The sequence below is a fragment of the Lethenteron reissneri genome, chromosome 8 (genome assembly GCF_015708825.2).
Source record: "Lethenteron reissneri isolate LAM-NWPU_2019-01 chromosome 8, ASM1570882v1, whole genome shotgun sequence".
NCBI lineage: Eukaryota > Metazoa > Chordata > Hyperoartia > Petromyzontiformes > Petromyzontidae > Lethenteron > Lethenteron reissneri.
The window spans coordinates 2,634,203-2,646,616 of NC_083786.1; positions in this window are offsets into that span (position 1 = coordinate 2,634,203).

The window sequence follows — 12,414 nt, forward strand, 5'->3', positions numbered from 1 at the left end:
ACTACCCAGCCACACACTCCACTACCCACACGCTCCACTACCCACACGCTCCACTGCCCAGCCACTCACTCCATTACCCAGCCACACTCCACTACCCAGCCACACGCTCCACTACCCAGCCACTCACTCCACTACCCAGCCACTCACTCCACTACCCAGCCACTCACTCCACTACCCACACACTCCACTACCCAGCCACTCACTCCACTACCCACACACTCAACTACCCAGCCACACACTCCACTAACCAGCTACACACTCCACTACCCAGCCACTCACTCCACTATATAGCCGCACACTCCTCTACCCAGCCACTCACTCCACTACCCAGCCACTCACTCCACTACCCAGCCACTCACTCCACTACCCACACACTCCACTACCCAGCCACTCACTCCACTACCCACACACTCAACTACCCAGCCACACACTCCACTAACCAGCTACACACTCCACTACCCAGCCACTCACTCCACTATATAGCCGCACACTCCTCTACCCAGCCACACACTCCACTACCCATCCACACACTCCACTACCCAGCTACTCACTCCACTATATAGCCGCACACTCCACTACCCAGCCATACACTCCACTACCCATCCACACACTCCACTACCCAGCCACACACTCCACTACCCATCCACACACTCCACTACCCACACACTCCACTACCCAGCCACACACTCCACTACTCAGCCACACACTCCACTACTCAGCAACACACTCCACTACCCAGCCACACACTCCACTACCCAGCCACACACTCCACTACTCAGCCACACACTCCACTACCCAGCCACTCACTCCACTACCCAGCCACACACTCCACTACCCACACACTCCACTACCCAGCCACACACTCCACAACCCAGCCACTCACTCCACTACCCAGCCACACACTCCACCACCCACCCACTCCACTACCCAGCCACTCACTCCACTACCCAGCCACACACTCCACTACCCACACACTCCACCACCCAGCCACTCCACTACCCATCCACACACTCCACTACCCAGCCACACACTCCACCACCCACCCACTCCACTACCCAGCCACTCACTCCACTACCCAGCCACACACTCCACTACCCACACACTCCACTACCCACACACTCCACTACCCAGCCACACCCTCCACTATCCAGCCACACGCTTCACTACCCAGCCACTCATTCCACTACCCAGCCACTCACTCCACTACCCAGCCACACACTCCACTACCCACACACTACACTACCCACACACTCCACTACTCAGCCACACACTCCACTACCCAGCCACACGCTCCACTACCCAGCCACTCACTCCACTACCCAGCCACACGCTCCACTACCCAGTCACACACTCCACTACCCAGCCACTCACTCCAATACCCAGCCACACATTCCACTACCCAGCCACACATTCCACTACCCCGCCAAACGCTCCACTACCCACATGCTCCACTACCCAGCCACACACTCCACTAGCCAGCCACTCACTCCACTACCCACACACTCAACTACCCAGCCACACTCCACTACCCAGCTACACGCTCCACTACCCAGCCACTCACTCCACTATATAGCCGCACACTCCACTACCCAGCCATACACTCCACTACCCATCCACACACTCCACTACCCAGCCACACACTCCACTACCCATCCACACACTCCACTACCCACACACTCCACTACCCAGCCACACACTCCACTACTCAGCCACACACTCCACTACTCAGCCACACACTCCACTACCCAGCCACACACTCCACTACCCAGCCACACACTCCACTACTCAGCCACACACTCCACTACCCAGCCACTCACTCCACTACCCAGCCACACACTCCACTACCCACACACTCCACTACCCAGCCACACACTCCACAACCCAGCCACTCACTCCACTACCCAGCCACACACTCCACCATCCAGCCACACACTCCACTACCCAGCCACACACTCCACTACCCAGCCACACACTCCACCACCCAGCCACTCCACTACCCATCCACACACTCCACTACCCAGCCACACACTCCACCACCCACCCACTCCACTACCCAGCCACTCACTCCACTACCCAGCCACACACTCCACTACCCACACACTCCATTACCCACACACTCCACTACCCAGCCACACCCTCCACTATCCAGCCACACGCTCCACTACCCAGCCACTCACTCCACTACCCAGCTACTCACTCCACTACCCAGCCACACACTCCACTACCCACACACTACACTACCCACACACTCCACTACTCAGCCACACACTCCACTACCCAGCCACACACTCCACTACCCAGCCACACGCTCCACTACCCAGCCACTCACTCCACTACCCAGCCACACGCTCCACTACCCAGCCACACACTCCACTACCCAGCCACTCACTCCAATACCCAGCCACACATTCCACTACCCAGCCACACACTCCACTACCCTGCCACACGCTCCACTACCCACACGCTCCACTACCCAGCCACACACTCCACTACCCAGCCACACACTCCACTACCCAGCCACACACTCCACTACCCAGCCACACACTCCACTACCCAGCCACTCACTCCACTACCCACACACTCCACTACCCAGCCACTCACTCCACTACCCACACACTCAACTACCCAGCCACACACTCCACTACCCAGCTACACGCTCCACTACCCAGCCACTCACTCCACTATATAGCCGCACACTCCACTACCCAGCCATACACTCCACTACCCATCCACACACTCCACTACCCAGCCACACACTCCACTACCCACACACTCCACTACCCAGCCACTCACTCCACTTCCCAGCCACACACTCCACTACCCAGCCACACACTCCACTACCCACACACTCCACTACCCAGCCACTCACTCCACTACCCAGCCACACACTCTACTACCCACACTCCACTACCCAGCCACACGCTCCACTATATAGCCACACACTCCACTACCCAGCTACACACACTACTACCCACACGCTCCACTACCCACACACTCCACTATCCAGCCACTCACTCCACTATCCAGCCACACACTCCACTACCCACACGCTCCACTACCCAGCCACACACTCCACTACCCAGCCACACACTCCACTACCCACACGCTCCACTACCCACACGCTCCACTGCCCAGCCACTCACTCCATTACCCAGCCACACTCCACTACCCAGCCACACGCTCCACTACCCAGCCACTCACTCCACTACCCAGCCACTCACTCCACTACCCAGCCACTCACTCCACTACCCACACACTCCACTACCCAGCCACTCACTCCACTACCCACACACTCAACTACCCAGCCACACACTCCACTAACCAGCTACACACTCCACTACCCAGCCACTCACTCCACTATATAGCCGCACACTCCTCTACCCAGCCACTCACTCCACTACCCAGCCACTCACTCCACTACCCAGCCACTCACTCCACTACCCACACACTCCACTACCCAGCCACTCACTCCACTACCCACACACTCAACTACCCAGCCACACACTCCACTAACCAGCTACACACTCCACTACCCAGCCACTCACTCCACTATATAGCCGCACACTCCTCTACCCAGCCACACACTCCACTACCCATCCACACACTCCACTACCCAGCCACACACTCCACTACCCACACACTCCACTACCCAGCCACTCACTCCACTACCCAGCCACACACTCCACTACCCAGCCACACACTCCACTACCCACACACTCCACTACCCAGCCACTCACTCCACTACCCAGCCACACACTCTACTACCCACACTCCACTACCCAGCCACACGCTCCACTATATAGCCACACACTCCACAACCCAGCTACACACACTACTACCCACACGCTCCACTACCCACACACTCCACTACCCAGCCACACGCTCCACTACCCAGCCACACACTCCACCACTGAGATCTCTGAGATCCACCGATCGTGCCCCCCTACTCAGCGTAACCGCGCTCCAGGTTTTCGAACACTGGGTTGACCACCACGGGGCTTTTGTCTACACGTCGTCCAGGCTCTGGGAGTTCCCATTCCTTGGAGGTCAGGAGATCGCAGTCGTTGGAGACTTTAAGTCCCGGTTGAAGACCCCCACTGCATCTGTTTAACATGCTCTCTCTCTCTGGTTCACTGTCATCCTCGTTCGTCTCTCCATCACCGGTTACTTCTCACTTCTTCCCTCCTCCTTTATCTACATGGTACATTGAGATCTATTGTTAAAGGGCATCTTATGAATCTTAATAATTATTATTAGCAGTAAATATTTTCACGGAAATGTTTGCAATCATAGAAATAGGCTTCACATTGAAGTTTGAAAAATATATCCCTGGCTGTCATTGCAGATGCAATGACCATTCAGCGTGCGCCGTCAGCTTCAGATTGAGTGTAAAATATGTGTTGGCGTCAATGTCCAAATTTCTCACAAGTATGTATGTTGAATTTCTTTCGCACCATAAGTAGCCAACCATGCAAATTGGAAGTGCGGGGGAAGGACAACAAACTTAACACAAACATCAGTTATGAAGAGATGAGTTTTAAATATAGATTTAAAAGTGTATAGCTCCAGTAGCTTCTTAATATCGGAAGGAAGAGCGTACCAGACGGCCACAGAAGTGCATAGGAAAGCGCGCGATGCGGTGTCCGTCTTTGTTTGATGGTTAGCCAAAAGCTGCTGCTGCACGGATTACCGGAGTTTGCGTGAAAGTTTATGCTCCTGAATGAGATTGGCAAGGTATTGTGGTTCATTTGTGGCAAGCACGTTGTGTGTAATGAGTGCGATTGTATAAATGACTCAATTGGTTTTACACACATACAGCAACATCACCCCCTACTGTGAAACTACTGCAGACTGTCTTCGAAACGGCAGCACCTTGCTCTGTGATGATAGCCTATCGTTAAAAGAATGGCGCAAATACCAAATGTACTTCATTATTATGATTGTGTCAAACCCATTGCCCACTTTCCTCCATTAATTTTTCCATGCATCTTGTATGTCAGTTCTACAATCTTCCTCATCCTTCTTGGCATGAATCATTTTTAATAACTAATTCAACTACCCATTCTGTCTCCTACTTCCTCGACGTCCAACAGCACTCTCAGTCCGTCTCAATTGCCTTTCAAATTGAATGATGAGATATCTCATTGTGACTCGGGTGGGATAAAACGATCTTCCACCTTGTTGAAGATTTATATTCAAACTAAACTATTAAACTCTTTTTTTATTTTACCAAATAAGGCCCACTGAGCTATATAGCTCTTTTCAGGAGCAGCCTGGCCGCAAAAAGATAGCTCAACGAATTGGCTTTTCACATGGAAATTTGTCGAAGCCAAATAATCTGAACGCATATTGATTATAAATGTGGAGGGAAAAATCGGAGGACCCGAAGAATAATCCACGCGACCTCCTGCATACCAGATGAGGTAACATCTCACCAAGCTGCTTCCCAAGGGCCGGAAGTAGCTTGGAAGCCACAAGCAGCCAGTCATCAGGTAAACACTGATGGCAATTCGGGTCTAATGCCCTCCTCGTAGTGGCAGAAGGAAGTGTGCTGTATCCTTTTTGTTTATGCAGGATTATGCAGCCTAGATCCACTTCTAAAATGCAGCCTTATATGCACGGATTACTTAACCATACGTCACAGCAAGTACACTAACCACTGTGCTGCCGTTCTACCCCAATTGCTGCAAATGTTGCCTGGAGTAAACGGATTCGAAATTCATATCTTTTCAGTCCGCAAATCATCGAGTTGCAAATATTTTAAATGTTATGGGGTTATCTTCTTGTTTCTTTCGGTAAAGTCACGTAGAAGGGAAGTAATAAAATAATAAAAATAAAACATAATAAAACAATTCTCACGACGTTTCGGCTACAACAATAAAACAATTCGTGAGAATTGTTTTATTATGTTTTATTTTTATTATTTTATTACTTCCCTTCTACGTGACTTTACCGAAAGAAACAAGAAGATGAATCCCTGCAGTCACGAAAGCTTTAAATCGAAAGTTATGGGGTTACTTTCCCACACACCGATGTGCTGAAGAAGTAACTAATTGGCACGTTTTGTTTGCGTGACAAACCTTGCTGATTGGCTGTGTCGTGTGGTTTTGGTTGACGACACCTTCATATTTACATGATCTAACCCAAAAAAACCTTTATTATGAATATTGTAATATTGGTCGTGAAAGCCAACGTGTTAAATTATATTAGACTGTTTCTGGTCATATGAATCAAACTCCAGCAAAAACAATACTTGAAAGACTCGGGGACTTGAAATAAAATATATATGACCTCTGTCAAAACAATACAAACATCGTGGACTCAGACCATTATCCCTTTTGGATCAGTAAAAGTATTTGCGCAGAAGTTAACAGTAGTCAACCCGATATAAATCAATCCCTGCAGAGATTGAACACAATTTATAATCCACTTTTAGAAATTGTTCTGACATTAAACACGCATAGTATATGCCTGTGGTCAAACCAGAGTCAAACGGTTATTTCGGCCACAATTATTAAACGGAGCACAGAGATATAGGGAGGGGATGGAAAAGCCAGATGCAAAGATGTTGTTTTAATGCATGCCCTCTCTTGTCCATTTTCAGAGGATCAAAGATAGAGTGATTCAACAAATAGGGAATTTGGCCTTGGACTTCCTATGAGGGTCAATGTTGTCACGAGCCTTTGCTACATTTCCCTTCAACTTTGTACTACCTAATATCAAATGTATCGCAACAATGGGTCGGCGATTTCGCGTTTTACTGTTTGCAAAGTTATCACCATTTGCATGCGCACAGCACCTGCTTGCAATGCAGACACGCGTTGTTTTAATTAGGGGCAATATTCAATTATCTTTTCAAGACGAGTTTACAAAACGGCCCGCGTTTTGTTTTGTTAAATATCAGTGTACGTGGAGGAAACTCCTTGAAACGTGTTCGCAAGCGTGGCCTGCAAAAAATAGAATTGCGACGCGTCACCGAGGGATCTACCCTCTAGTGGCAGATTTTAGACGCAGCAGGCAGAGTTCACCATTTGGCCACCGACTACGATTGAAACGAATTATTTTGGTGATGCTGCTGCATCGGCAGTGGTGCACAAACACAGAAAACTAAAAAACTCTAACACGTTCGTCAAAATCACATGTTGCCTCAAAAGGAAAAAAATATAAACGGGTGACGTTTCAGGCAAAAATATAGAGTTGCTAGGAATCGGAGAATGCACTTTGGGGCCTTAAGAGGATATAAAAAAAATGTTCATGACCAATTCTTAAATGGACCATATGAATAAGCTAAATAATAGTTGTTCTTGGCCAACTGCCACATTCTGCAATTATCACAAAGTATGTTGCCTGCACGTTGCAGATAATTTTGTTCTTGTGAGGATAAGCACAATCCACCAAAGTGTTGCTGGCACAATGCTTTCTGGGAAGACAATGGAAAAATTGCGCCCAATTTCTGCATTGCGAAGTGGATTGTCCCTTATCCTCACAAGAACAAATATTGTCATAATGCAATGTGCAGGCAACATTATAATGTTGCTTTTAATATGAGTAGGTTTATTTAAGTACCACTTTTTGATTATTGCAGAGTTTGTCTGTTAACCATTAGCTACTATCAGGCAACTATTCATATTCCTATTTAAAAACTGGTGATGATAATTGTTTCATGTAATGCCCATCAGTCCCCATGGTGTATACAAATGCAGTCTCCAGCTCGCCGTAGTGGCTCTCGCTATGGCCTATATTTATTTGCTATGAAGAAGGGCCATCGCCTGAAAACGCCATCTATCATAAATTTTTTTCTATTAAAGCAACGGTGTTATTGACGAAGCTTTGGAATGAAGAAACACACTTTTAAGCAAGTTAAGCGATAGGCATCAACACGTGCCTGTCTACATTCAAAAGAAACATTGTGCCCCACATGGAAATAGCTTAATGCAAGGCATAAACATGTTTGAAAACTCAGGTGAACTGACATTTTCGCACCCCCGATTCGCACGATTGACCACGTATCGTGCAAAGGAAGTTAAACATACATACATTGTGTGCAATATTCGGAAATTATGCAGCATTGAAAGCTCGCGGACTCCATATTCTGGCACGTGTTTGAATGAATGCTACTCGCCTGTGGGTGGCGTGGTGGTGCAGTGGTTTTGGACGTTGCGGAATGAACCTTGGTAACTAGATTTTGAATCCACCCACAGCTAACATAGGTTAACATAGGTTAGCTGTGGGGACCCCTTCATTCAACAATGGATTGACATAGGGCTGCAAATTCATTTATTTATTTGGCTCTATAATTATAATTACAACTTGGAACAACTCAGAGGCGCGATGAGAAACCACAGACAAGCGGGTAGGTAGTAGCCATGTGATGAGCCGGCACCAAATTCTCCCCCCTTCCCCACAAGTTCTCTGGTCGTCTGCATATGAAGGTGTTAATGAGCTTTTATATGTGGGAGGAAACCTCAACACCCACATGAAACTCAAAAATGCGAGGAGGCAATACTCAATTCCATACAGTTGGAAGATGTAGAGTCCACATTTGTGCTGTACTACCTTTTGGCGAGCCAGGGTATGGCAAATCCTCCTTCCGCCGCACCATCTTGATCCACCAACCCTCGCAGCCTCTACAGTGCTGGACTACACACCACGTGCAGCGTAGCCACCACCACCCACTACCACCCACCACTACCAACCACTACCACCACCACCACCAACAACCAACCAACCACCAACAATCACGGTGCTCAAAAATGTGTAAACTCATTGTAATGTTGCTCGTGTGTATCCCCAGAACTCGGATGGAGTCCGTGGATCTTGCTGCCCCAGGCCTTCAACTACACCCTGTGCGTGCCCTGCTCCACGCCGGAGGAGACGTTCCACCAGTGGTGCTCGTCCCACTTCACCGGCCCACAGCCACCCCCGCTTCAGGTCACTGTTATTTCCCAATCCCTTGTATGCAGCGTTAAATATGGGGCCCAGCCACGGGCGTAATGCACCGCCCTCAAAACTAGGCATGGAACGAGGGCATCTGGGGCAGCCACCTTACCGTGGTATGGGGTAATGATCGGGAGCAATGCATTTCAGGGTAAGGCTGCCTTATTGTACATGCATTGTGTGTCTGGGCGTGCGCTAAGAAAGAAAAGTAGCAAGCGACGGCGCGGTGGTTAGCGCACGGTGCTACGAATCCTGCAACCCGAATTAAATTCCTGCTACGTGACCCATGAACAGTGGCGAATATCTGAACTGGTCTTAGGCCTCCCCTAGGTAAACTGGACTTTAAACGAATACCTGCTGCAATGTGTAAATATCAGTACTGGGAAAACAAAGTCGAAAGGGCGTGGTCCCTGCCGGCCTTTCATAGGTGCTACTCGCTAACAGCCCTTGGCCCAACTGTCTATTAAGGCTATATGGGGGATCTTTGTTTTTAGAAAAAAACAAAGTGGCAGATAAGGTACTGGGCCACACCACTCCCCTATGGTTTGTATTCGGGAGTTGGACCGAGCTTCTGCTCAATTGGGAGTTTTCCTGCTCAGCTGATCCTGGAATTGGGTTATCTCGCACTCAGTGTGACTTCAAGCTAAACTGCAGTCGGCCATAAAAAAAACTCCAGGCAAATCATGCCGAACAACGTGTGGTAACGACCCGAACACACATTGGAGAGATACGCAGCTCAACTGCAAAAATCCCCGCTGTGTGGTGAGGCAAGGTGATGTTCAGCAAATTCCACCCCGATGCAGATTAATGTTACAAAGATAATATCTGATGCCGGATTTCCCAAACAGCAGTTAGTTAACACATTCGCGGTTGTGCTTTTGTAGCCCTCCGATGCGTTCAAATCACTCATATTGGGATTGTACACAGCAACAATCATAAGAATCAGAAGATTTATACTGGAGGAATCCGATGAGCGATAAAGCAATTTTTCACAGATCAGTTTCAGTTTCATTTATTTGGTATAGACCTGTGAGCCATTCGGCTCTTTAATCGGGTGCAACCGCAACATGAACAAGAAAACAGTTATTTATATTTTTTATTTTTAGTCTTATTTTTTATTTTTATTTTGTCACCTATGTGACTCTACCGAAAGAACCAAAGAGTATGGATCCTTGCAGTCACGAAAACTTCAAATCTAGAATCTTAAAGTGACTATGCGCAAACACAAAAATCCAGGGGAAAACTGCAAAGTCTTCCAGAAAGAAAAAAAAGCACCGTACATGTCCAGTAGGGGCACGGGGTAAGAACGTTACAACATACAATACAAAAACACGACAGGAGTGCACATTACAGGAAAGGCAATCATCGCCCTCTACTGACTCGTAGGCAGACTAATGGTCGCTTTGAAGGTCATGTGCTGAGTTACCTGTGTGACGAAGCAGGCCAGGTGCTGAGTCACACAGGGAAGGCTGCCAATGGGAGGTGCCCTTTGAAATGTGTGGAGATGATGAGATATGACGATGTAAAGCGATCTAAGATCCTCTGGCGTATAGGAGGACGGCTGTATATACACAGTATTCCCTCGTTGTTCACGAAATTGCTATCCGCGAATCACATTTGGAACTCTACACGACTGCATAGAGGGAAAGTGAAAGTGATGAGATAAAGTGATGAGAGATAAAGTGAATGATGCACATCGTCATAATTTAAAACGTGTTATTTAATACTTTAATATTAATATTTATTTTATTTGATTCATGTTTATTTTAACCAACTTTTATAATGGTGTGTTATTATGATAATGTTCAAGTATTTAATAGCTTATTTACGTAATTATTTAAGGTAATTACTTCGTAGGCCAACATCATTATCCGCAAAGTGTACAATTCACGAGCATCTCCGGAACGTATCCCTCGCGAATAAACAAGGAAACACTGTACAGTAAAACCTTGGATTGCGAGTAACTTGGTCTGCGAGTGTTTTGCAAGACGAGCAAAATTTTTAAGTAAATATGTATTTAATAAACGAGCGAGGTCTTGCAATACGAGTAGTACGTACACGCTTTGTCTGCCGAGCGTCACGTGACCACAACTGATATACGAGTGCTTTGGATTACAAACACGTTTCCGGAACGAATTATGCTCGCAATCCAAGGTTTTACTGTATATATATGTGTAAAAAAATCATAAATCAGAATTAACCAAAAATATTTCACGAAGGGTTGAAACCTACGCCCACGGTTCCAATGCAAATGTAAATTTCTGCGAACGTTTGTTGTTGTCTTCCTTCTGCCCATCGCCAGGAGGTGCATCGCTGTGGCACACGACAGCCAAAAGCCCCGCTCACTCGCTTCCTGCTCGCCTACGGCGATGACGCCCTCGCCGTCGTCCACGTGCCCTTGACGGCCACGTGCGGTTGCCAGTAGCGACCGGGGATAGAGTGGCGTGCTCCAGGTACTTCGAAAACCTCGTTCGGATGTTTCCAATGGGTCCAGGGTACAACGCGTTGTTGACGTGCGAGCACCACGGAAAACGCAGTGTGGAAATGGGGAATGTTGGACACGTGTCTGCAGACCCGATGCATTGAGCGGTTTTCAGTCGAAGGTGCTCAAAACAGGTTTTGAAACACCTTTACAATAGGGCTGCAAACGTATATACGTTTGGCAGACTGAACCTCGAGAAATACAGGTCCTCAAGATCAACGTGGGGTTTTCGAACGTAGTTGAGCTGATGGTCTCAGCCTGGTCACCAATAGCTGGAGAGCAAAACAACGATCCCATCAAATTTGCACCTGCCCTTAATTTGGCCTTATTCCAGCCCTGAGAAAGAATACACCGTATTGATGTGACTGTTGTGCGACAAACCTTATTCTTATACACAGAGCGAGAGAGAAAGTGCTGCCCTCTACTGAGTGTGAATCAGAGGTGACCTGAAGTGACCTCTCATATATAGCTCTGTAATGTCTGCTTAAGTGGACCCTGCATGCAAAATTGGTCGCAGTGATCTGCGAGGAATTCAAGAGGGTACATGATGCCGACACGACACAAATAACACAATTGCGATGGACGTTGACTGACGTATCTCTGCAGCCTCTGTGCTGTTCCTCGTGAAATATAAGCCACAGCACATTTGGAAAGCCCCAGACGTCAAGCTGCTGAAAGCTAATTAAGCGAAGCACAATATTAAATGAGCATTATACCATTAATGCTGATTTGAAATTATTTTACCAGTAATTTGTTAATATTTTCTTCGAAACGATTCATTTTCGGAGCGCCATCAGCAGTTTTCTTGATTGCCAATTAACGGTATTCTTTTACGATGTCGATAATGCTTGCCGCCTGAAATTCTTACTTCTGGCAACTTTAAGCTGCTTGCATATTCTCTTTGAGCAGCTAGGAAGGTCTGCACGGCAATACTGCTTGTGGTCCTCATGACATTAAACGAGTATGATACTTGTTAACTGCCTAACCTGACCAAT